Source organism: Amblyomma mixtum, chromosome 10 (genome assembly GCF_055824585.1).
Source record: "Amblyomma mixtum isolate Tamu chromosome 10, ASM5582458v1, whole genome shotgun sequence".
Taxonomy (NCBI): Eukaryota; Metazoa; Arthropoda; class Arachnida; order Ixodida; family Ixodidae; genus Amblyomma; species Amblyomma mixtum.
This window is the reverse complement of record NC_143021.1, coordinates 41,097,976-41,124,121: the sequence shown is the minus strand read 5'-3', so window position 1 is coordinate 41,124,121 and position 26,146 is coordinate 41,097,976. Positions and strand designations below refer to the sequence as shown.

The window sequence follows — 26,146 nt, the reverse complement described above, 5'->3', positions numbered from 1 at the left end:
GCTTAAGAATGGTCTTGTACAGCTCAAGTTTTGTGATTTTGCTCTGTACTTCTACCGGCAGTTCCTCGCATATCAACAGCCAGTCCGACTTCAACAATTTCATAAGGTCCATGATGACGATTTCTCCACTTTGGCTCTGCTGTTTCAAAAATGCCTTGAGAATAACCCCTCTGAAAATGACAAACCCTTGATTCCCAGCGGTTCAAGATTATTCTCTCAAAAGCTGAAGCCTGGCGAATCCCATAGCAAAAGCCAAAACGCTCACCTGTGGAGGAAGCACGATGTCGCATGGTCCATCCCACCTGCTGCCAACCAGTGTTGGAGATTGCGCTTCAATCCCACCGCTGGCACCAGTGTTGAAGACGGAGGGGCCCTGGTGTTGACTAACTCTTTCAGCCGCGCAGGTCCCGGCTCTGAAGGACGGTGTCGAACTCCGTTGTGGAGGGAGCTGTGCAGAAGGATTATTTTACATATTTACAGTCGAGAAAGGAGTGCCCGGTCACAAAACAGCATCCCGTTAAATAGGCTTTGTATTTCCCGCATCCCTGACAAAGGAATAAAGTTCGGAGAACGATGTCCAATCAGGTGGGCAGATGTTGACACCAGTGGTACCACCCACGGCACAAGGCTGTGCTGAAGCTCTCTCGCAGTTCCGTCGATGGAAAGGGGTAGACAATGACTCATCAAGCACTGATGTGTCAATTTGACCACTGCGGTAAGTCTTCTGTTCGCTGCTTCCGTGGGAAAGGAATTTCCCGTAGTCTCCCAGCAAGTGAACGAACGTCCTCGTACTCCCCGGCCGCATGACCGAAGCACGAGACCTCTGTCGAGGGCACAGCCGTCTTGCAATCAACAGCAACTGCTTGACCTCGCGCAGCAGCACTCCTTCCGTCGTCCTCAGGACAGATTCGGCCACTTGCCGCCGCCGCCGCTGCTTCCACCGCTTCTGCCGCTGCCGGCAGCCTTCGCCGCATCTCTGCTTCGCGATGACTCACGTCTGGTGCCAATTCTTCCCAGGCCCGTGTTCTCTTTTCTTAAGAGCAAGAAATTATTAATGTCAGTGTCTTTTGACTTACTTGCTGTTCACGCAGGTGCCTTTCTTTGTGTGGTTATTCGGTTCTGTGTGCACATATTTCCTATTTTTTTCTTTATCATAAAAGTATTTGCGAGTCTGCGCTTGTCCTGTTGCTCAGTGTTTAGTCCGTGTTTAGTCCGTGTTTAGTCCGTGTGCTTAGTGTTTTGTGCGCAGTTAGGGTTTGTTCAGTCATGAAAAGGAGAAGCGACGCACTCTAGGAAAACTGCTTCCTATGTCCTTCTCGTCAGAGATATGACTCCAAAGTATGAACAGCAGAAAACACTGCTACGATCCCGCAGCGTAACCTTTGTTCTACACATGTGGCTAATTATGATCCGTCGTAGAGCAAACACTAGTGACAACGCATGATAGCAGCTTTGACGACGGGACTTGGACGGAGGTTAATAGAGCAGTGAATCCGCGCTGATAAGCAGGAAACCATAAAGCAAACAAAAACACTGGAGCCAATACGCAACACAGATATCGGCCAGAAGACATTCCAATTGTGGGTCCTTCGAACGGCTGACATTTCGTTGAGGAACACACGCCGCACAAAGCTTGGATCAGTTAACAAGTGGCCATTTTATTGCACGCACAGCTTCTTGGAAGACTTCGCTTAGGAGCCAGGCTCGGCGGCCACCGGCCTGCCGCCTCGGTGGACCCGTGCGGGCGGTTGCGGGGCACTCCTGCGGGTCAGCTTGCGAATCCACTCGCGATCGGCGGCGCAGTGGCAGCGCGAGCCCTTGCAGTAGCCGGTCACCCACTCGCCGTGCTCGCGAACGCACTGGCGTATGCACCGGACACCCTCGCAGTACACCAGTTCTGTTAACAAGAACAGCAATGCGGCCAGGCGTGAATATGGGCACCACGATCAATTCAAATCAAATCAAATCAAATCAAATCTTTATTTCAGCACCGCAAAAATGCTGAGGGTCGTGGACAAAAAGCCTCTTTATGGGCTTGACTAGGCCCACGGCCCTTTTCTACATGGCAGCATGGCATACAGCAAGAGAAAATTGTTCTAAGTTAATTGTACACAGCTCTCAGAAAAAAAGAGAAAAAAGAAAAAAAGAAAAGAAAACGAACACAAATGGAAGTTCACAGAAGGTAAGCGACTTGGTACAGTGGTTAGGAATATAAATAAATATAAATACAGGCATGTATGAAACAAATCTACTATGAAGGCAGTTCTTAATAGCATAGAAATATTCCATGAAATGTCAACAAGAGAATGACTGCAATAAAAACTAAACAATGACTAAACAAATATAAAATTCGTAACAAAAAGAAAACCGAAAAAGAAGAAACTTCTACCTACATTTGTTTAAGTATGAGGGAAGGAGATGACGCAACATTTGAAGTCCATAATTTGTTCGTGAGTATGGAATTTCCCAGGTTTCAGCTTGTCGTGTAGTACGAATACTAGTTTTTAGCTTTAGGTTTGCAATCTTAACTAATGCGGTATTATTCTTTTTTATGCCAGCTTCATAGCGCCTGAACAAGTTAGCATCGTACATGTCCGGGATAGGAAGTAAGTTTAATTCAGTAAAAAGTGGTTGTGTGTGACTGTCAAATGGAGTGTTCATGATGGCGCGAATGGCTTTCTTTTGAGGAATGTAGAGTTTATTTTTATTTGAAACAGTAGTAGTGCCCCATACCAGGTGACAGTAGTTTAGACTTGATAGAAATAATGAATTATATATTAGAAGTTTAATGCATTTTGGTAAATATGATCGTAATTTTAAAAGAATACCAGACACGCGAGAGACCTTTGTAGCAACTGATTCCACTTGCAAGTTCCATGACATGTGTTCATCGAAGAATTCACTCTTTCGCACTGCTAATGCTACACTGCTGAAGCTATGCACTGGACAACCAAATGCCGGGCGTGACGCAGGGAGCTGTTTCTAAATAAATTACGCGCATACCTGCTCTTAAAGCGTGGCCGTCCACGCGGGAGAAGTGTATCGCACTTTCGCTTGCTGTACGTGCTGTTTTCCATTCACATTTTTGTCTGAATTACTAAACGCATACTGGTCCATACGTCCTTCATACTACCCCGTAGCTTCAACTGACGCCGAACGAAACATAAATGTCGGGGTGTTTGCACTGAAGTCACAGCGGCCGCCATCGGTGGGTTCAGAAACCGTGCTGAAAGCGTGGCTGTGTACCAACCAGCCCAGTTTAGCGTTCTTATTAGCTGCTTCCCCATCGCCAACTGGTTGCTTCTGGTGGCGATGCAGCGCAGTCTGTGCTTGAAAGGTCGGGTTGTCCGGGTGCACAGGGGAGGAGGAGGAGCAAGGCCGCCATTGCTGAAGAAGTCACTCTCCGCAGTGCGGCCACAAAAGACCGTTTCCTGCCTAGACTGTGCTGCACCCAAAGGTGGACCTCAAGTGAAAACTACTTATTCAACCAGCGGAATCCCTGAGCCGCAAATGGCACCATGAGAATAACCTGCGGCGAGCTCTCCATGTTAACAGCGATGTCGAAACGAACGTGATGTTGATTAGTTTTTGACGCCTGTGCGTCCAATTAATATTGCAGAACATCGCGTTTCATCCATCGCAGCGCAGCTATTCTGCAGGGATTGCCCACTGGTATTACAGAGGACGCAGGTGCGCCTCTTACCTAATTGACACAGCTTGTTTTTAGCGAAAAAAAAAATTCTACGTTCCATGGCTGCCATCTAAGTTCGCAAACGGTAGCAAAAACCTAGTCTAAAAAATTGTAATTAACATTCTTTACGCATGACTATTAAACTTTTTTGCAGAAAAAGGCATTACGCTTTCATATGCAATAACATGATTTTTTTTATTTTTATCACTTGATATACAAGTGAGCGAAAAGAGGTGGCTGGGGTAAAAGCTGCTGTCTCCGAAGCTTGACGACGCCTCAGCCACCTTTACATCAGCAGCAGTGGCATGGCGAAAGTAAAAAAACATGCGTTGGAAGGCATTTTCTATTCAACAAGCCCTATCTAATGTTGCAAAAAGAAATATATCAACCCAGGGCGAGCAAGAACGATTATGTTTTAAGACAGGTTGCACTGCAAAAAAAAAAGCAAAAAAACTGAAGGCAATATAGCCGGTACACAAACAGGTTCGCTATGTGCCTATGGGTCATTGCAATAATACCTACGTGCTGGAAGTCAATATCGTCCAAAAGAGACTGTAATGAACACTTTATCCTTTCAACCCCAAAGCCGGTCCGTGAAAAAGGAACAAACCATGGTGGCTGGTACCTAAAAGAGTAGGTTTTTGCCACTGTTTTCAGGTTTGCTAAGTTTCAAGCAATTTTTGATCTACCTTGTGCTGCTTTTTTATAGGCACACAGCAGTTTGTATGCGTAAATATTTTCCGCTGTTATGAATGACCCTGTGCTTTCGGAAAAGAGGTAGTGTCTGTTCAAACCTAGGCGTATTCTATATAGCACGGACAGCTTTCTTTTGTAGTAGTAGAAGCTTGTTAATGTTTTTTATAGAGGTATTTGCCCATACTAAGAAGCAGTGGTAAATTTCAGAGTTAAAAAGCGCATTGTAAATAACTTTCTTGATATTAGCAGGAAGCATTCGGCGACTTCGCATCAGGATACCGACAACCTTGTTCAGTTTTGATGAGATTCTTTTAATATGCTCGTTCCACGAAAAATGTTCAGAGAATACTACTCCTAGAGTTTTTATGCTTGCTTCGCTGTTTTTATGCAATAGGGACGTAAGTGAAAGCTATCAGGAGGTGTAAATGAAGTTGCTGGTGCGCGGAATAAGATGCACAATGCTTTACTCTCATTCAAGATTAATGTCTTGTTTTGGCACCATTCCTGGTGTCTACAGCAGAAAATATCTGCTCTTTCTTTAATCTGAGTTAGGTCCTTGCCAGAAACCAGAACCGTGCAGTCATCTGCGTAAATTATGTATTTACAGTTGCCCGCAATTCTTACAAAATCATTAATATAAAAAAGAAACAGGATAGGACCAAGAATGCTGCCTTGTGGAACTGCGGATTTTATTGGTTTTACACTCTATTTTAGTTGGTTTAACTCGACATATTGGTGTCTTCCCTTAATGTAGGATAGAATTAGATGCTGCGACATTTCGCGGAACCCATAGCGCTCCAATTTGTCAAGAAGTATACGATGATTAACAGCATCGAATGCTTTTCTGAAATCTATATAGATTCCTAGCGTCGCCAATTTGTTTTCAAAATTTTCCAACACTGTTTCCTTATGAACTAAGAGGGCGTCTTCTGTCGTGCTAAACTCCCTAAATCCGTACTGATGCTCAGTTCGGAGTGATGCTCAGTGTATTTTTCAGCAAAATCCAGAATGCGTGAATAACTACCTTTTCTAAATCTTTCGAGAGTACTGGTAGTATAGAAAGCGGGCAGTGGTAAGAAATTTCATTTTTATCTCCTCCCTTGTGCATTATTATTGCTCTACCAACTTGCATCTGTAGTGGAAATTCACCAATTAAGATAGAAACGTTGTAAATGTGTGTTATAACAGGCGATATTTCACCTGTCACATGTTGACAGGTTTGATTTCTAAATCATGATTGATTTCTAAATCGGACACTCGGAGCGCGTGGCCGTCGCTGCATACAGCGCCGCCCGTGGATGCTCATGAAAGGTGCTGCATTGTGGTATAGCGCGAGGGGAAGAACATCTAAAAAGCAGAACTGCTCCTTCCGGTCGCCAACAAGCCGGCCTGTGGTTTACCACACTGCCTGCGTGGCGCTGCAAGGCTTGCGCGCCTTCGTGTGCCGAGCGAAATGGTTCGGCGGTGCGCACTGCCCGTTTTGCGGCGTCGTCTGCTTGCGCATCTGCGCGAGCAGCACGCAGCGATGCGGCACGATGCGACAGCGATGCGAGCAGCGATGCGGCACGCATGCTGTGCAATTAAGACACAGGATTCAGCCACGAGATAGCGCCTTACGTGCCTGCGTAGACATGCACAAAAGGAAAACTTTATTTCGTCCGTTTTGTAAAGAGAAAAAAAGAAAAGAAGCAGTCACAGGCCTGTACTCGTGCAACATTTAAAAGAAGTCTCAGTATTTTGTTGCTTCGCCCCTAGCAGCGAGTATGGCGGCCATTCTGCGTGGCAAGCTTTCGTAGAGGCTATCGGCCAAGGAAGAACGCGCTAGCTTCTCCCATTCTTCTTGAACAGCCGCCCACAGGTTGTCCAAAGAACACCTGTGGAGAGGCCGACGAGACAGGGCCTTCTTTATTTCAGCCCATACATTCTCAATAACATTCATGTCCCGCACCTTGCGGAGGCCAGTTCAACCCCATCACACACCTGTCTTCCAGCAGGCGAGTCACGGGTGCTGGGGTGTGAACTGGGCTCCGGTCGTGCTGGAAGTAACACAAGCCGTCCTTCAATGGGTCATCCAGCGCGTACGGCATGAGGACGGTATCGAGGAGGTCTAAGTATGCTGCAGCATTAAAGCGGCCGTCCAGGCGTACAAGCGGACCCAAGCCGTCTTTGGAAATACACCCCCACACGTTGACGCTACATCCACCGCTGCTTGCAACACGATGCAGATTGGGCGCGTCGAACCTGGGTGAAGAAAGCGGAAAGAGCACAACATTGTACTTCGCTGCGACGATAGGGGGTTCTGCTCTTGAATGTTGGCAGAATGCACTGCCTTTAGTGACCATTTCTACCACTGCTTGCGTCCAACGCACGAAACAAGGCGCTGGTGAAACGTTTTGGGCCATGCGCTCTCTCCTCGCTGTAGCGGACTGCACGGAATATGAAACGTTGTTTTTGATGAAAACGCATACCTAGCCCCCACATACCATCTACCCCATCTATCATGCGCTACGGGAATGTAAAGAAATGCAAACGTTGGCAGATTTTTCTGCGCAAGCTGTGTAACCCCCGAATTTGTGAAGGAGTCCACCTACCTCGTGTTTCGTGTCCTCCGCGCTCGCTGCCGCTGGTCCCATTTTGATGTAAACATGCTCTCGTCCGTAAAAATAACATTCTGCCACTCTCCAGGACCGATGCTCCTGTGCAAGGAGCAGCCTTTTGATCCTGTTTTCTGAAGATATGAAGGGCTTAATCGCCGTCACACAACAACGAAGACCACCCATGTGAAGGCGCTCGCGTACTACTTGCGTGCTGGCTGCGAGCCCCAGGCCATTTCGTATTTCTTTCGCCGTCACCTACGGGTTCCGTCTCGCTGCTCCAACTCGTCGTCAGAGTCGGTCGTCACCTTCGGTCGGTGTCTCTGGGCAGATTTGCCAAGCGAGCATCCGACCGGAAAGCCCGCACAATCCTGCTCACCGACGAGCGGGGGCGTCCAGTCAGATCGGCGATTTTTTGCTGCGGTAAACCTGCTGCAGACAGAGTCACAATCTGCGTCCGTTCCGAGATGGGTATGCCTGGCATTGCTGCTCGTGTCTGAAACGGAGGTGCGTCTTGTGTTCGCCATATATAGCTACCTGTGGCTCGGTTTCTGCTGAAAAAGAGAAGGCAGTTTCTCGTCGGCTACTCCACAGGTGTTCGCACGAAATATGCTAGTCTTTTGAGCAGATGTTTATAATATCTACGAACGCACATAAGGCGCTATCTCGTGGCTGAATCCTGTGTCTTAATTGCCCAGCATGCGTGCCGAATCGCCAAAAGGCGTAGTTAAAAATGTCCCCTCTACGACTGCGCCAGTAGAAATCCTCTCTTAAGATCTCGTAGAGGGGAATTGCTGTTGAAGATGATTGTTGTAGGATTCTTGACGTCTTGCAGATTCGAATTCCTCAATCACATTGCAAGAGGACACTTCTGAAGAGGTTAACTTTTTATAACAATTAAAAGCACAAAGGAAGATACAAGCAAGGAGAAAACACATTTGCACTTGACTGGCTCGTACTTCTACGCGACGAAACCAGCCCTCGGTCCTGCCGAAACGGCGGGTTTTAAATCTTATGTCCCCGCCCTCGGTGGGAGGAATAACCAATCAGGTACTGTACAAACATCCACCCAATAACTTATTGGGGAAAGGAAAACACAAGCAATCAATGATTGGGAAAAGAAGGTAGCTCATCGCGACACCGTACACATATCGTATGTACACTTTCGACCATCACGATTTTGCTTTCCTGCTGCGAGCTTCGTGAGCACTCTCACTTTCCCATAATGCAGATTACTTCAACGTCCGGTTGATCCAAGTTCCAGGAAAGCCATCTGAACTCATCTCTTTCTCATCGTCGCGCCTCATGCCTGCAGCTAGCGTGACAATATGTCAAAGCATGCCGCTGCAGACATGGCACAAAAAGCCACGCACTGTGACGCGGGTCCGCCTCGCCGTACACACGTGCACACAGTATGCGACCTAACGACTCCGTCCATGAGGGGAGTCTCCTGTAGTCCCCCGCCATTCGGCGCCTCCCTTCTCCAGCTGGGTTGACTGACCCCTTCCTGTGCGGTTGTGCGGAGGGCACAAGAGAGAACGTAATGGGCATTCCAATAACGCGACCGGATGCGTCGAACAAAATACAGCACCCGGAACTTCACTCCTCCCAGCCAAGAATGTAACACGGACACTTGTTGTCAGTGGGACATTAAAGTTCAGCCACGGTGTCCGACAACAAAAGTACATACGCACGCACACACACGTACGTCGGCTGTCCGGTCAGTCCACACACACGCACACGTGCGCTGGCTGTCCAGTCAGTCCACCAGCACGCACACATGCGCGCACAAAGCGGATATTTCAACCCGCACACACAAGGCCGGAAACCAATCTGCACATTCCAGAATCCACCATGTCAGATCTGGGCCCCAAAATTGGCCAGTTGGCTCCCAACCTCCTGCACCCCGAAATGGCTGTCGCAGGGTTTACTAATCAGAGTATCACCTCCAAACAAGCACATACAACCACTATCGGTTACTCTGTGCTGCGGTCTCTAGAAGAGCAACAAAGCGATTGCTCACAAAAAAGAAAGCGATAAGAAAAAGAAAACGATAAGCACAAGCCCCTCTGCTTTGTGTTCAGGGATTAACATTTCAGCCGCGCCCTTCGGGGTCGCGTTCGTCTGACCTTCCTTTCAGCTGCGGAAGCGTGACGAATGCAGTCGCCCCTTGCGTTAGTCACTCACCGACCCCTGTCTCCGTTTCTCTGCTCCGTCCAGACGCTGTGAAGGCCTCGGAAGCGCGGGCAGTGCCGAATCGTACTACACAATGGACTGTGAGCAAGACGATTGCCCGTCCCCCCTTCACATTTTGAGCTGGCTGCACTGCCCCCCTTCTTACCCGTCTGCTAACACCGCAGACGCAAACAAGTTTCCCGTGTTCTTGCCTGTAGCCTGGCGCCACAAACTTGCCGTGGGGGCTTTCGACGTCGTCTTTTCCGGGAGATCGCCCCACACATTTTCGAAGAATCTCGCGGTTGAGTGCATGTGCAACCAGAATTCTTTTTTCCTTTTACTCTCCTTTTTCGAGAGCTGACTGCATTTGTCTTAAGACAAGACGACTCTGCAATTTTTCCGCGTCGTGGCGTTTTTGTTGACTTGCCACCACTTTTGCCCTCAGACGACGACTTCCTGGCAGTTTTGTGGGGTTTGTTCTCTGACCCACCCGCACGCGTCGCACAATCAGAATCTACGCTCTGATACGCAGTGCGGTTCCTTTCTTTAGGCTCTGGAACAACCTCACCGCTCTTTACATCAGTGCCAGTAAGCACTGCTAACTCAAGATAAGAGCTTTTCCTTTCTTTTTTCGCTAGCAGTGGTCCGCTCTTTTCCACTTGCTGCGAGCCTCTCGCGTGCACCTCGGGGTCAATAACCATCTCTTTAGGTTTCCCCTGCACACTAAGGGTGCACTTTTCTCCGGGTCGACTACGCACTGACTCCACCAAACCGACCTGCGGACATTTCACTGCCTCTGGGTTATGCGACCCATTACTCTGAGGATTGTCCTGTCGCGTTAACCCGTCTTCCTGACTGCCTTCAAGCTCGCTTGGCTCATCCTTGAAATCAGGAGAAGAGGATGCATCTTGCGACACGGTCGATTCTTGAGCTATGACGAAGGCTGCGGCTACTGTCGGCTCCGCATTCTCCTCTTCCTCAAACTCTACTACGGCCTTAGATTCGTTTCCATCTAATCCGTTTACAGTGCTCAATTCTAGCTCGAGAGCGGTCCTCTCGTGTGCCTTATCTGATTGACTGGCCTTATCTACAAGCACCTCCGATTGAGAACATCGCTTATCAGGCACCAGCATCTCCACATGGGCTACTCTTTTCCGCTCTTCTCTCCTCGCCAAAGGAACATATTGTTAAGTGCTTAGCACGCACGGGGGTTTATTCACAGAGGGGATCGGTCGGAGCAGGATGGAAGCAGGAAGCCTCCCAGTGTCCTTCAGCTCTTTTTCTTCCTTTCTCTCTGCTGGTCCGTCCTTCATCTTCTGCTTCTTCCGTCGAGGTTCTGTGCAAGCACGTGACATTTCCCTCCTCGCAGACGAAGCCCGTCGGGCGAGTTAAATAGACCGTCTGGGATGGAATCGCTTGAGGCGGGCTACATGCACCACCTGAGACTGGCGTGACCGTCGACCAATAGCATTTAGTCGTGATATAACGTAATTAACGTCACTTATGCACTCCAACACAACAAACGGTCCAGTGTAGTGGGATAGCAGTTTCTGACACAGACCACACTTGCGTAGAGGGGTCCACAACCACACAATGTCACCAGGAACATAAGAAACTTCTTGGTGTTGGACGTCGTAGCGGTTCTTGGAACGCTCTTGCGAAGATAAAATTCGAACGCGGGCAAGCTGGGGAGCTTCTTCAGCTCTGCAGAGTGTGGTCGCAAGAGAAGGTTCATCGTGGATGAAAAATGGTAGAATGGTGTCAAGGCCGCAGCGAGGCGAGCGAGCATAGAACAGGTAAAAGGGGCTGTAGCCAGTTGTCTCATGTTGCGCTGTGTTGTACGCATGAGTAATGAACGGGAGGACGCCATCCCAGTCCTTATGATCTGCAGCGACGTACATAGCAAGCATGGTGGTGAGCGTCCGATTAGTGCGTTCTACCACACCGTTCGTTTGGGGATGATATGGCGTGGAGTGGCGAAAATTGCAGCTGCTGAGGCGGAGAAGTTCTTCAACAACGTCCGCTGTAAATTGGCGCCCACGGTCGCTAATGAAAACTGCTGGAGGGCCGTGCCGAAGAATGACGAATCGAAGTATGAAGTTAGATACTTCAGACGCACTAGCAGCTGGTATCGCGGCTGTCTCACAATAACGGGTTAAGTGGTCTACGCACACAAGAATCCATCGATTTCCTTTAGAGGACCGTGGGAAAGGTCCAAGGAGGTCAATGCCAACTTGCTCAAACGGGGTTGTGGGAGGTGTGATTGGCCGCAGTTTGCCCGGTGGACTTGAAGTCGGCAGCTTAAAGCGCTTGAATTGCACACAGCTGGCTACATAGTGCTGGATGGTTGAACGCATGTTAGGCCAGTAAAATCGTTGTTGTGTGCGGTGGAGTGTGCGTGTCACTCCCAAGTGCCCAGACGTGGCGTCGTCGTGCATCATTTCAAGAACTGTGATGCGTAGGTTTTCAGGTACGACAAGAAGCATGCGTGCTCCTCCAGAAGCGAAATTCTTCTTATAAAGCGAACCGTCGCGAATGCAAAAAGTATTCTTTACAGAATCTTGAGCGGATCAAACAAAGAGGTTAATGTTTGGTCTTTGCGTTGCTCAGTTCGGAAAACTTGAAGATTGGGGAAGGCTTGTGAAAGTGACGCCAAGTATTCATCAAAGTTGTCTGCGTCGTCATCAGTCGTTTGAAGCGGCAAACGGGAAAGACAATCGGCATCTGAGTCTTTATGGCCGCTTTTATGCACCAGAATGAAATTAAATTCTTCTGGGCGCAAAGCCCATCGAGCAAGCCGGCCACAGGGGTCACGAAGACTCACTAGCCAGCAAAGCGAGTGGTGGTCGGTCACGACGCTGAAAGCATTCCCGTACGTATAGGAGCGGAAGCTCTGTACAGCGAAAACAACGGCGAGACATTCTTGCTCAGTAACCGTGTAATTTCTTTCGCTCTTACTCAATGAACTGCTGGCATATGCCCCGTGCGTGCTAAGCACGTAACAATATGTTCTTGCTTCGAGTTCGGACAGTTAATCATTAAATGTCCAAATTTCATGCAATCAAAGCATTGAATTGCAGCAAATTGGATCTCGCTAGCAATTTCCGGTCCCTGCTTTAATTTCGATTGCATCTGTGCAAGCTTTGTTTTTTCTTGCTTAATTAGAAGTTTCAACTTCTCAATCTCCAAGCGTCGCATCATGCCCTCCTGATCGTACCGTACGGCAGCCATCTCCCTTTTCCGTGCTATCATTTATAGCACGAAAACACTACACCGACATGGTGAATTCGGAGAAAGCAAAAAGGTCTCCTACCTTGTCACTAGTTGCTCTCCTTTGCCGCGGTGATCTCGTCGCCCTGAGTGACGAAAGCGGGCTCCTCGATGCGGATTTGTTGAGCCCCGGCTCTCACAGCAGCTCGCTGACTTGAACGTCCTGCCTCGTTTGACTCGCTGGTCGCCTGGTTCTTCTCGTGAACCTCAACGCGGACGCCTGGTTCCTTCCGCAGCTCACGGGCTTGGCACCTCCACGACACGTCGGTCGCCTGGCTCCTTCAGCTCCTCGCTGACTTGAGCCTCCTACGTCCCGTTGACAATGACTAGCAGTCTCTGAAGCTTTCAGCGTCGCTCTATGACGCTGACGTTCCTCCTTTAGGACGCACCGCTCTGCAGCTTGTCCATCGACTTGATCTTCCGCCCCTCCGTCAGATACCTCGAGCAGAAAGACGTAGCAAATCCTGTCGAATGCGCCAGTTAAAATGTCCCCTCTACGGCTGCGCCAGTTGAAATCCTCTCTTAAGATCTCGTAGAGGGGAATTGCTGTTGAAGATGATTGTTGTAGGATTCTTGACGTCTTGCAGATTCGAATTGCTCAATCACATTGCAAGAGGACACTTCTGGAGAGGTTAACTTTTTATAACAATTAAAAGCACAAAGAAAGATACAAGCAAGGAGAAAACATATTTACACTTGACTGGCTCGTACTTCTACGCGACAAAACCAGCCCTCGGTCCTGCCGAAACGGCGTGTTTTAAATCCTATGTCCCCGCCCTCGGTGGGGGGAATAACCAATCAGGTACTGTACAAACATCCACCCAATAACTTATTGGGGAAAGGAAAACACAACCAATCAGTGATTGGGAAAAGATCGCGATACCGTACACATATCGTATGTACACTTTCGACCATCACGATTTTGCTTTCCTGCTGCGAGCTTCGTGAGCACTCTCACTTTCCCATGATGCAGATTACTTCAACGTCCGGTTGATCCAAGTTCCAGGAAAGCCATTTCAACTCATCTGTTTCTCATCGTCGCTCCTCATGCCTGCAGCTAGAGTGACAATATGTCAAAGCATGCCGCTGCAGACATGGCACACAAAGCCACGCACTGTGACGCGGGTCAGCCTCGCCGTACACACGTGCACACAGGATGCCACCTAACGACTCCGTCCATGAGGGGAGTTTGACGTCTCCTGTAATCCCCCGCCATTCGGCGCCTCCCTTCTCCCTTTCTGTGCGGTTGTGCGGAGGGCCCAAGAGAGAACGTAATGGGCATTCCAATAACGCGACCGGATGCGTCGAACAAGACACAGCACCGCGAACTTCACTGGCGTGTAACGAGAGCGTCGTCTGCTCGCGCAGATGCGCAAGCAGACGACGCCGCAAAACGGGCAGTGCGCACCGCCGAACCATTTCGCTCGGCACACGAAGGCGCGCAAGCCTTGCAGCGCCACGCAGGCAGTGTGGTAAACCACAGGCCGGCTTGTTGGCGACCGGAAGGAGTAGCTCTGCTTTTTAGATGTTCTCCCCCTCGCGCTATACCACAATGCAGCACCTTGGTTCCATGAGCATCCACGGGCGGCGCAGCATGCAGCGACGGCCACGCGCTCCGAGTGTCCTATTTCAATCCGTGAGTAGTGTACTACATCATGAGCTCTACAGTTCTCAATACATTGAAAAATGTATTTTTCACATCCGGATTATTCCTGGCTGCATCAGAGCAGTATGTGCTACTACCGAACTCTATAAAGAAATCGTTGAAATTATTAGGCAGATCTATTCCGTTTATTTTTGTATCATCAACAACGAGGCTGTCAATCTTTGCATTCAGTTTGTTTTCATTTATGTCATTAAGCTTTCTCCACACTACATCACTCCTTCTGAGGCAATCGCTGTGAAAAATGGGCAGATAATAGTCGTCCTTCGCTTTCCTTAAACTCTTATTTAATGCATTCCTCAAGGATTTGAATTCCTCCCATTTATTTGCATCGCGAGACTGAATGAACGAGTCATAAATATTATTTTTCTGTCTGATAAGTTTAACGTGATGCCGAGTGACCGAAGGTTTACGTAACTTTTAAGGCGAGAGCCTTTAATATCTCATCGTTGTAAGCAGCAGTTGTCGACAGAAATGTCACGCTTTTCAGTTGGTCGAAACGGTCGTGACGTCACAGTGCGCGAATTTCAAACAGGGCCAATTGTACTTCGGCTAGTAACCAGACAAACAATTGAGGGATCGTATAGTGATGCTCCAAGTAAATGCGACTGAGCTCAGTTAATTGCTTAATTGCTCAAATAGCCTAATTAACTTTTCAAGTCAGGTTATATAAATAAATAAAACCGAGTAAGAAATTGGTCGAGCTCGGGAATCGAACCCCGGTCTTCGGAGTGTGAGACGAGCATGCTATCCACTCCGCCATGCCAGCTCGATGGTTTGGGAAGAACAAAAGTGCGTCTAGTGAACACGGTGTCTTCGCTCACTCCCATCCTCCTCCCTTCTCTTCCTGCGAGGTTTAGGTGTCCACCGAGATGTGAGAGACACATACATTTCCTTTCCTCAAAAACCAATTTACCGACGAGCGACGCATAGACCCGAATGGGCAATGGCGTTCTATGGACTCCTGGAAGCGTTGCAAGACGCTGTCGCGTTCCACTCTTAGAGGCGAAGCTTAACATCTTAACCACACATCAGTGACCACACTTTAGGTCAAAAAAGTGCCCCCCTGAATTTTGACGGGTGTCCACCGAGATGTGTGAGACAGTTACTGCGTAATTTCCTTTCCTCAAATACAATTTTCATTTTCGTCATTACGGGCCATCTTTGTCTTTCTTCTTCCACTCCCACTTCCTCCCTTCCTCTACGGTGCGGTTCAGGTGTCCACCGAGATGACAGAGAATTACTGCGCCCTTTCCTTTCCTCGAAAAGCGTTCAAAGGGCAAGGCATCGCGCCGAACGGGTGGTGGCGTTCGTGGACTCCCTGGCAGCGCTACAACACGCTGTCGCGTTCCACTCCTAAAGGCGAAGCTTAAGCGTCATTAATTAGCAGTTAATTAGTATTCAGGCATTAATCAGTAATTAACCATTAATTAGTGATTTGTCGTCACTTAGTAATTAGCACTCAATTACATATGACGCCACCAGTGCCACAGAAGCAGTCAAAGTGGTGCGGAAAACGCTTTCGCCTCTACGCACTTTAGACAGTCAAAGTGCCCCCTCAATTTTTTATGCTGCTGACATGACTTGATTTGGAAGAAGGTGTAGTAGTGTTTTTCTTTTAATTTTAATAAATTCTTCATAAGCAGCGTTTGCATCATTTAGCAAGTTAGTCTGCATAATGGTGTTCCCCATTGTGTGAGGTTATTATCTTATTACATCTGATCTGTTGTGTTTGGCAGCATTAGCACTCTTTATAATGAAGAAAATTGGCAAATGGTCTCTCAGCAGCATTCCTGACACGTTGTCTTCAGCAGTGTGGTTTGTAATAAATAAGTCGAGTAGAGTTGATGTGGAACCCGTAATTCGCGTCGGACACATTCCGGAAACCATTGCTTTGCATAACGACTTAAAAGACACTAGAGGAACTGCTTTCACTAAGAATATCTTAATTCATATCACCACCAATCGTAGAATACCTGCTGTTTCTTTGGTAAGCAGTCAAAAAACTGATAAATGCAGAAAGGCTTCCGTTGGGTGGTCTGTATAGAATTGTAAAAATGTTTCTATTGTTTCTTGTACATAGAGCTTCATAATTTTCGCAAATCACACTGTATTCATTTACAATCTCATACCCTGGTAAAGAAATGAGGATGGATACGCCCCCTCTTCTGCTATCTTTATGGTTCGTGCTGTTATGATTGCAATCTGGTAGTACAAAGCACTCTGAGTCGGTGGTGTACCATGTTTCCGTGAACATTATTATGTCGAATTTGACTCGGCATTTTTCAAGCAGGGAATGTATGTCATCGTGTTTCGGGGTCACTGATGTTGCATTAAGGTGAAAAAGCTTTATCGATCTGTTTGCTATGTTCGCTGCCACAATGCCAGCTAGAAATTCTGGAAGAACAAGATCGATTGCCATTGTCACCAGATGCAGTTTTCAGTACCTAAGCATAGATAGCCCTGCCGTATTTAGTCTTCAGAGCTAATCTTATCCAGATCACTTTCACGCAATATGTGTACCACAGTCGACGTTTCAGTGCGGCGCGCAAGAACGGTGCCGTTTCTCGTCCACACGAACTTCTAGTTGTGCTGGCGCTTTCGAGCAATGGCCTGCCCTAAAAGTTTTTTTTACCAGAGGGCAGAGGTGTTCATTGATATAGATTGGCTGTTCTTCGCATGACTCGACAGAGGAATCAGTGAGCAGCCCAATCTCTTTGTTCGTTACTTTTTTTCCTGAGAGCCTTTTCAAGAAATGTATCGCGTTTCTCACGTTTCTGGAATTGTATGACTATGTTCTCTTGATTTTTGTCTTTGTAGGCCACTCGATGGCAAACGTCTGTGTCGTTGTCTGATATCCGTTCCCCGATGGCATTGGCAATCTTATCAAGAATGTCAGGAAGCTTTTCATTCTGCTCCTGAATGACCGCCTTGATTTCGACATTCCTGTTTCTAGTGTACTGCTCTGACTTAACTAGGTTTGTTTGGCATGCCTCAAGGTCTTTTTCAAGTGAGCGTACTTGAAAAGCGTAAAAAACTGATTCCAAGCCTTTACAGAGAATGACATACGGAAATCGGGAACGAAGTTTTCTGTGTTACTTTTCTGTGCAGTACTCTTTGAGCCCATATCAGGGTGTCAAGAACGCGAAGCTATGAAAAGGTACTTCACCAGGAAGATTGCGCATTTGCAGTGTGCAGTAAATCCGCAGGGCGCATTGAAAGTATTTGACGAGAATGTGGCTGTATCTAACTAGATGTCGATAAAGGCCGAGTCATTCTTCTTGAAGCCCTGGGGTTTAGATATATCAAAGGTAATGCGCATGACTTTGCGGTAGACGCTAGCAAAAAATTACGAGGAACTTTAGCGGCTAAAATGGTGAAAGGCGAAAGCCTGATTTCTGCATTCTACTACGCGATTGTTCACTTCACATTCTGTTGGTCCATTAATTGGCAATTAATGACGCTTAATCTTTGCCTTTAGTAGTGGAACGCGACGGCGTGTTGCAGCGCTGCCAGGGAGTCCACGGAACGCCACCACCCGTTCGGCGCGATGCGTTGCCCTTTGAACGCAACGCTTTTTGTGGAAAGGAAGTGGCGCTGTAATTCTCTGTCATATCGGTGGACACCTGAACCCCACCGTACAGGAAGGGAGGAAGTGGAGTGAAAGAAGAAAGATGGTTGGTTTGGTTGGTTTATGGGGTTTAACGTCCCAAAGCGACTAAGGCTATGAGAGACGCCGTAGTGGAGGGCTCCGGAAATTTCGACCACCTGGGGTTCTTTAACGTGCACTGACAACGCACAGTACACGGGCCTCTAGAATTTCTCCTCCAAAGAAATTCTAGCCGCCGCGGCCGGGATCGCACCCGCGTCTTTTGGGTCAGCAGCCGAGCACCATAGCCACTGAGCCACTGCGGCGGCTGAAAGAAGAAAGAGAAAGAGGGACCGTAATGAAGAAAATGAAAATTGTATTTGATGAATACGCAGTAACTGTCTCACATATCTCGGTGGACATTAGTCGAAAATTGTATTTGAGGAAAGGAAATTGCGCAGTAACTGTCTCACATATTTCGATGGACAACCGTCAAAATTCGCTCGCAGTGACGTCCCGACCATTTAGACCAATCTGAAACGCGGACAAATTTGCTAACACGTCTTGGTCACGACAGTGTGAGCCATTACAGGCTTTCGCCTTGAAAGCGATTAGAAGACCGCTGGCTTGATCACACTGTTGAGATAGAAAGAAGGCTAGAGAAATATCAACAACACCGATGTTTGAGCCAATTGGTTTCGATCCATCTTGAAAGACGGTCGCAGCACGAAAAGAAAACGCACACGAGAGGATGAATGCTGGATCTAGAAATACCAAGGAGCCGAAATATCAAGCAGGGAGGCACATGACAACAACCTGTTTCATAGTCACTGCTGCTAATATCCACCCATTGGAGGATCGCCCAAATGTGGATGGAATTAAGCGAGATGGTAAGGGGGAGGTGTAACGTAAAGCGTGGGCGGTGATGCCCTTTGCGCCAGGCTTGCATTGCGAGGACTGCCATGGAGGGCGGAGCCTGAGTAAACAATGCATGGGCCAGAGCTTTCTGCCAGTGAAAGAGGGTCTTTACGTCGTAAGATATCATTAAATGGAGGGCGCGAATGACTGCCACTGCTGTACAGTGAACAAACCTGGCGGTAGTATGCGACAGAGTAGCGCCGTCACAGGCACTGCAGACACCAGAGGCGCTGTGAGCTGTATACCCAGCAATCGCCAAGTTTAATTATATGCACAGCGATAGCATAAATGTCGCGCAATTTTATTGCGAAAGCAATACTGCTCGCAGTTTGAGCTCTTCAGCGTCGTCCCGGCGGTGTAAGCACGTTTACCTTTAGCATGATCTCCGCTGTGACGTCACGCCAGACGGAGAGAGACAGAGCCCCAACTCGTCTGTCGCGCTCATCCCAGCGTAACCACGGTGCGCCGAGCAGCAACTGCGCGCCCAACTCAGCTCGTCGCTGCTGTCCCAGCGGTTCCACGCCGCGCCACGTAGCAGCTGCGCGCAGCTGCCGCGAATAAAAATAAATAAAATAAAATAAAAATAAAGAATAAAAAAATGAAAGAAATAGAAAGAAGTTGCTTTCGCAATTTCCGGGCTTAACCATGCTGAGCCTCTGCCAATTTTTAAGCCAGCGTCCGCTGCAGCGGACGCGGTTGTTGCTGCGACGCGCGTCTTTTCTTTCCCTTGATCTTTTAACTCTCCTCTGTCTGCACGAGGCAGCGGTGGTGGCTCGGCTTGAGCCAGTAGGCAGGCCCGTGCAATTTCCTTTTCATCCTTCTCTCAGTCGCAACAACAGAACAACAACGTCGCAGTCGTCCCGGCGTAACCACGCTGTGCGTTTCAGCCAGGCCATGTTGTCCGACATGCACAAGGCAAGGCTGCAACGATTCGCTCAAGCTAGGAAACGAAAGCGGGCTGAAGAAACGGATGAAGTTGCTTTCGCAATTTCCGGGCTTAACCATGCTGAGCCTCTGCGAATTTTTAAGCCAGCGTCCGCTGCGGCGGACGCGGTTGTTGCTGCGACGCGCGTCTTTTCTTTCCCTTGATCTTTTAACTCTCCTCTGTATGCACAAGGCAGCGGTGGTGGCTCGGCTTGAGCCAGTAGGCAGGCCCGTGCAATTTCCTTTTCATCCTTCTCTCAGTCGCACCAACACAACAACAACGTCGCAGTCGTCCCGGCGTAACCACGCTGTGCTTTTCAGCCAGGCCATGTCGTCCGACATGCACAAGGCAAGGCTGCAACGATTCGCTCAAGCTAGGAAACGACAGCGGGCTGAAGAAACGGATGAAGTTGCTTTCGCAATTTCCGGGCTTAACCAAGCTTATCCTCTGCCAATTTTTTTATGCATTTGAATGCCGTTATTCATGGGCTCTGCAATGGCATCGAGAAAGCCACATCTCAGGCGCTGTTGTGCACAAACTGGTTCCGGCATGCACATTCGTCGCCGTATCATTGCTTACGCCTGCGCCGGACTGCCGTCGCCAAGGCTAGAAGTTCCAGGGACGCCCCTGAAAGTAGAGGAGGAAACAACGTATTTTAGCCACTGCTCCTCTCCTATTTCCTCTGGCTGGCTCTCTCACAGCCGGGGCATTTACTCTGCGACAAAGCTTGGATAGCTTGTCGGGCGCCGAGAACACTACTCGGACACCTGCCTGTTGTCCAATTCTTTGTAGCCTGTGAGAAAGGCCATGCAGGTACGGCACCACAGCGACCTTGTGAGTAGTGTTCTCGGCGCCCGACAAGCTATCCAAGCTTTGTCGCAGAGTGAATGCCCCGGCTGTGAGAGAGCCAGCCTGCCTTGTTAGGCACCGTGCACCCTTCGTTCCTTGCGAGGTTGGTGTAGTTTACAAGATAGCCTTGAGCTGCGGCAAGGCCTACGTGGGGCAAACCGGACGTTGCCTCAATGAGCGTCTTATGGAGCACTCAAATAATGTTTCTAACACCGTCAAGAAAAACCTGGGTGTTCACTGTTTAAAGTGTCCCTCCGGTTCCTGCGAGCCTTTCCTTCATGACTGCTCGGTCATCGCGAGAAACGCGCATCAATCCAGACGCGAAATTATAGAAGCCGCCCACATTCTAAAGCTAGGGGAAGATTATGTTAGCACACCCTCGATAGCGCTAACGAAACGTGAGTTAGATTATTTGAGCCAGGCATAGAGCAATTTTAATGTGTAGGATTCCGAAATTCGTCTTTTAGCTTTTTTACCTTTTGGACAAGGTTGTTTTCTGTCTTCTGCTTTTAACGTCCCTTTTGGTCCTTTTATCGGTTTTAAAATTTTTTAATGGTCTTTTTGGCCTTTCAGTGCATTTTGTTCACTTGTCATCTCATAGTGTTTTTTGTCTCTTGTACTGCCTGCTTGCGTCATCCTTTTAAGCGTCATCCTTTTAAGCGTGATCCGTTTAATCGCCCCTCCACTTGTCTCGTTATCTTCTCTAGTTTTCATTTTTTGTTGCCTCCAAGGGTCACCCTTGCCCTCATGTTATTTTCAATTGCAGTTTGTTATCTTTCGGTCGCGTGCAAACACAGCAGATGTTACTCATGTCTTCCCGCCCACTTTTCGAACGTATATATATGTTGCTCCACAATAAAATAATCAGTTGAAGTCAGCGCTGTATCGTCTCGCCTTTCTTTGTCCGTGTCTTAGGAGTGCGCTGTGTTTTTCCTCAAGATGAACTACCAACTAGCCCGCTCTTCCACCCTTGCACTTTCTTGTCCTCGGCCATGTTTGGATCCGCCCTTCTGAACAGTCGTGTCATGTCCTCATAATACAATGCGTAGCCATAATACATGGCCATAATAACCTTAATAACCATAACCATAATACATGGCTGTGTGACGTAACCAGTCACACGGCCGTATGCGGAATCTTAAGATTGTTGATAAAGAACTTTCAGGGACAGACCTCGCAAATGCTTTCAACGACTTTTTCACGAAGAAGAGAACGGATGGGTCTGCACGGAATGCATGCGATTACTTAGACTTTCATAACGATAATACATTCTTTGAACCTGTCACGACGGATGAAGTAACATCGGTTATACTTAGACTAACAAATAGCAGTTGTCAAGGTACTGTCGACATTGTTAAATACGAGGTAGCATGGTCGTGTTTGGTTTGGTTTATTGGGGTTTAACGTCCCAAAGCAACTGAGGCTATGAGAGACGCCGTAGTGAAGGGCTCCGGAAATTTCGACCACCTGGGGTTCTTTAACGTGCACTGACATCGCACAGCACACGGGCCTCTAGAATTTCGCCTTCAAGAAATTCAGCCGCCGCGGCCGGGATCGAACCCGCGTCTTTCGGGTCAGCAGCCGAGCGCCGTAACCGCTGAGCCACCGCGGCGGGTCATGGTCGTGTTCCGGAGAGGGAATGAGGGACGTCGAAGACGCGGCTGCGGGAAAAGACAATGAGAGAGGACTTTATACAGGAATTTACATATTTACAAGTGAGCTGCATGAACGCTGCATGACGACCGCTCATCAGGAAACCATTCGATGACAAAGAGCCCCCCGGCCGTGCCGCTGCCGGGGTTTTAAAGAGTTCCCTTCCCTAGGGTCCCTAGATGGGGGCCGGGCCTGCAGAGGAAGGAAGTTCTCACTGGCACCAATCGCAGACACACACGCACTCACTCACTCCCGAGAGATCACACCGCCGTCACGCGCTGGGAGAGGGGGGAACGATGCCATCACCGTAGCGCAGACGCCGGAATGTCCATGAGCGGCGTTCCCGCGCATTACGAACGCGCGTTCACACTCGGTGTAGGGGAAACGCTCGCTCAACCGGGCAGACGGACGCGGTTTCCGTGGCAATCCAGGCGCTCACCCAACGCGCGTCTCGGGGTTTCTCGGCGTTTCGCAGCTGCCATGTCGTTGTCTTCCCCCACGACGAAGGCGAGACGTAACAGACTGCCCCGCCGGGGGAACGAGATCCCGATGGACAGGGGACAGCATCCGCTGTCCGGAGGGATGTCGCTTGAGGCTGGTCTCAACCGGAGTCGGTTGTCTCTCGGTGGTTCTGGAGCTCAGCGCACCCCGAAGGCTTCCTTTGCATGTGCAGGTTCCCAAAGGGCACTGCAAAGTGACTCGTGCTCCGCTAGCGTTAGAACCACGCCGAAAACCCAACCGCTCAGTCCGCAAGCACGACACAATCCCCACTAAGCAATGCAAGGCTCTTTCCCTCTTACAAAGCCAAATAGTCCCTGGGAGTGGTCCAGCAGCACTCAGAAAACTCCCACAGATCGGCACATTACACCACAAAGCGCATCTCAATTTAAAACAATAAACAAAACCAATAGGTTCAAAATCCTACATCAGGAAGAAAAACAACACCAGCAAACTGCAACTATGATGGTGACTCTTGCGCTAGGGACCTCAATTTAAGCTATCGGCATTACCTTTGAGACTCCCATTTTTGTGATGCATTCCGATTCGTAATGAGCACATTTCATTCTGCATATCAGCGTACTGCCGTCACCTTGCATATCCCCGCAAAGATTCGCTCAACATCGGAGCCAAAGTCACCTTAATTTCCCAAATTCCAAAAAAAAAAAATCAAGCGACTCCAGGCGCTTATGCTAGTGGCCTAAATGGCCCGTCTGGCTAGCACTTCGCGTTTTAACGGACGCTGCTACACATGGGCACCACTAGTGCATTTTTCGAAACAATCTTTATCAAAAGAAACGCTTTCAATGCAAACAATGCGTCGGAAACCTATTCCTGCTCAAAAACTTTTTTCTGCAAAACTTTTTGTCTGCAGGAATGGTTAAAAAAAGAAAAAGCAAACAGCAGAGACATCCTCGGAATGCGCTGCTAACGAGCCGCGCCGCGGCTCAAAGGGGTCGCCTATTCTTCAACCGCGCCCTGCGCAGTCGCAAACCAACAGTGGCTTTAGCAGCCGACAATTCACAAAATTCGAAGGGCTTAACTGCGCTTCGACACCTGCGAGCCTCAGACGCCACGTGACATTGATTTGTTCCGCACCCCGGTCGCGCGTCTCCAACACCTGAGCCGCGTCTGAACATTTGAATGCGAGGGGTTGACGGTCGCGCATGGAAGAAACGCCTGCGTGTACTCTCTCGATTCATGAGTACACTTCGCTCCTTTTTTTGACTGGAGCGCGCTCTGCTGCGCTCCCTCGTGAGGTAGCAGGGCGTTCTTCTCTGTGGGCGGCTCCAAGTTTCACGCGTTCTGCTACCGCAGCGTCGCCACAATGGGTCAGGTGGCTTTCGCACTGTCTGTACACGCCTAGCCAGTCTGGCCCTAGTGCGGTGCCTGTCGCATCTGGAGTGCCGCGGTTGCAGTATCCGACGATTACGTTGTTGACCGGCCTTAACCCCTACAATGTTTTGGGCCCGTCCTTTGTCCTTTCTGTCCAGACTGCCCTTTCGCATGGCTCTCCTTGCGCGCGGTCGCCTTCCGGAAACTTTCCTAGCTGTTCCGTCCTGCACGTCTCCCTTTCTCGCGGAGCACTCAGCCTTCTCATCAGCTTGTTGACTCAGCAGCGAGCCGCCTTTTCTACTAGAATTCGAACTATCGGCTCGCTCTTTCGATGAGTCACTGCGTGTCGCAGCAATTAAGTGTCCCGACTGCCCTTTACTTTCTGCTGGACATAACAATTTGCTCTCCTGAAGCTTGCTAATCGATCCTACTACCCTAACGCTCTTGCCCGGAACTTTACCTATGCGACGCTGCTCGGCTAACGTAGCGTTATTGTCCTGGGTATTACCTTCTCGATCGCAGCAATCAGCCTCCTTCCCGGAAAGTGCATGGTTCTCTGGGCTCAAAACCAATGCATTGCCCCTTTCCTTATTTTTTAGCAGTGCCTACATTATCGCCCGAGCCCTCACGGCTGGCGGATCTGCACTCTTCCTCGTTGCTAGCCTTAGTGCCTACATTATCCCCCGAGCCCTCACGGCTTGCGGATCTGCACTCTACGCTAGCTTTTCGGCCGAACTTCTCGGTCCTCGCTGCCGAAGTGGCCTTTCTTTCCTGCACCAAACCTGTCCTTTGCCGCCACTTCTGAACAGCACTCGTGTCATCCGGCGACTGAGCGGAGCTTCTAACTCGGTCCCTGACACTATCGCGGTGTAGCTTACCACCGTCAATTTGGCCTTCCAAATCTGCCTCCGCGGGAATACGAAAGTATCGGAGGAGCGCACTTTTAGTTATTGCATAGTTGTGGGCATCCTCGTCAGACAACCTCGCCCAGACATTTCCGCGTTCACATGGGAGAAATCCCATCAACACAATTGGCCAATAACTCTGGTCTAGCTGCTCCTCCATGCAAATTCTCTCAAAATTTTCTAGAAAAGTTCTGAAATTTTTGCCTTTTCTGAAAAAACTCAAGCGAGATCGCGCTCTCATTCCTCTGATCGCGTTAAGTTCACGCGTGAGTTCCCGCATCTCTCTCTCGTATTCCTGCTCCCGCAGCTGTCTTTCGCGTTCCTGTTCCCGCAGCTCTCTTTCGCTTTCCGGTTTTTCTCTACGCCCTAGTTCCTCCTCCTTTTTCTTTGCCAATTCCCTCTCCTCAATGGTCTCAAGGCATTCCGCTAGCTCGTCATCTTCAGCCTCTAACGCAAGAATAGCCTTCAGCAGTTCTGGCTTTCTCAGTTTGTCTGATACCTCCAGACCCAACTCTTTCGCAAGCTCCAGTAACTTTGGTTTGCGCAGCGTCTTCAAATCCATGGCTGCTCCGAGTGCTGCTTCTCTACTGCCCGCTATTGTCTTGCTGCAACTAACCCAGCAGCAACGACAACCCAATTACCAGCTCTGTTCCTGACACTAACAAAAGCCTGGCAAAACTCAGCAGAAGAAAGTCCCGCACTCACCAAACCTCGCAGCCAAGAATCCAGTGCAGTCGTTCCGCTGCAGGCAACCAGTCAACACACAGGGCTCGTTGCACTGCCTCCGACTCGCCGTTCTGCTGCTCAGCGTCCCGTTGTCCGCAACTCTCCGCTGGCGTCCGATGTTTCGCATCCCACCGCTGCCAACCAGTTTCTTAAATACGAGGTAGCATGGCCGTGTTCCGGAGAGGGAATGAGGGACGTCGAAGACGCGGCTGCGGGAAAAGTCAGTGAGAGAGGACTTTATACAGGAATTTACATATTTACAAGTGAGCTGCATGAACGCTGCATGACGACCGCTCATCAGGAAACCATTCGATGACAAAGAGCCCCCCGGCCGTGCCGCTGCCGGGGATTTAAAGAGTTCCCTTCCCTAGGGTCCCTAGATGGGGGCCGGGCCTGCAGAGGAAGGAAGTTCTCACTGGCACCAATCGCAGACACACACGCACTCACTCACTCCCGAGAGATCACACCGCCGTCACGCGCTGGGAGAGGGGGGAACGATGCCATCACCGTAGCGCAGACGCCGGAATGTCCATGAGCGGCGTTCCCGCCCATTACGAACGCGCGTTCACACTCGGTGTAGGGGAAACGCTCGCTCAACCGGGCAGATGGACGCGGCTTCCGTGGCAATCCAGGCGCTCACCCAACGCGCGCCTCGGGGT

At 49.2% G+C, this 26,146-nt stretch overlaps 1 long non-coding RNA gene across 4 annotated transcripts; it reads right to left on the bottom strand.

Moving 5' to 3' along the window:
- Positions 1–1,633: 1,633 nt before the first annotated feature.
- Positions 1,634–25,786, bottom strand: LOC149325658 (uncharacterized). 4 transcript variants are annotated; one of them, XR_016286397.1, is made up of 3 exons: positions 22,076–25,786; positions 20,101–20,148; positions 1,634–1,897 (listed from the first exon to the last, which is right to left on the bottom strand). It is a non-coding gene; the product is annotated as an uncharacterized LOC149325658 (long non-coding RNA). The 4 variants fall into 4 exon arrangements; XR_016286396.1 differs by having other exon boundaries at positions 22,463–25,786; XR_016286398.1 differs by lacking the exon at positions 1,634–1,897 and adding an exon at positions 17,869–19,144.
- Positions 25,787–26,146: the final 360 nt, after the last annotated feature.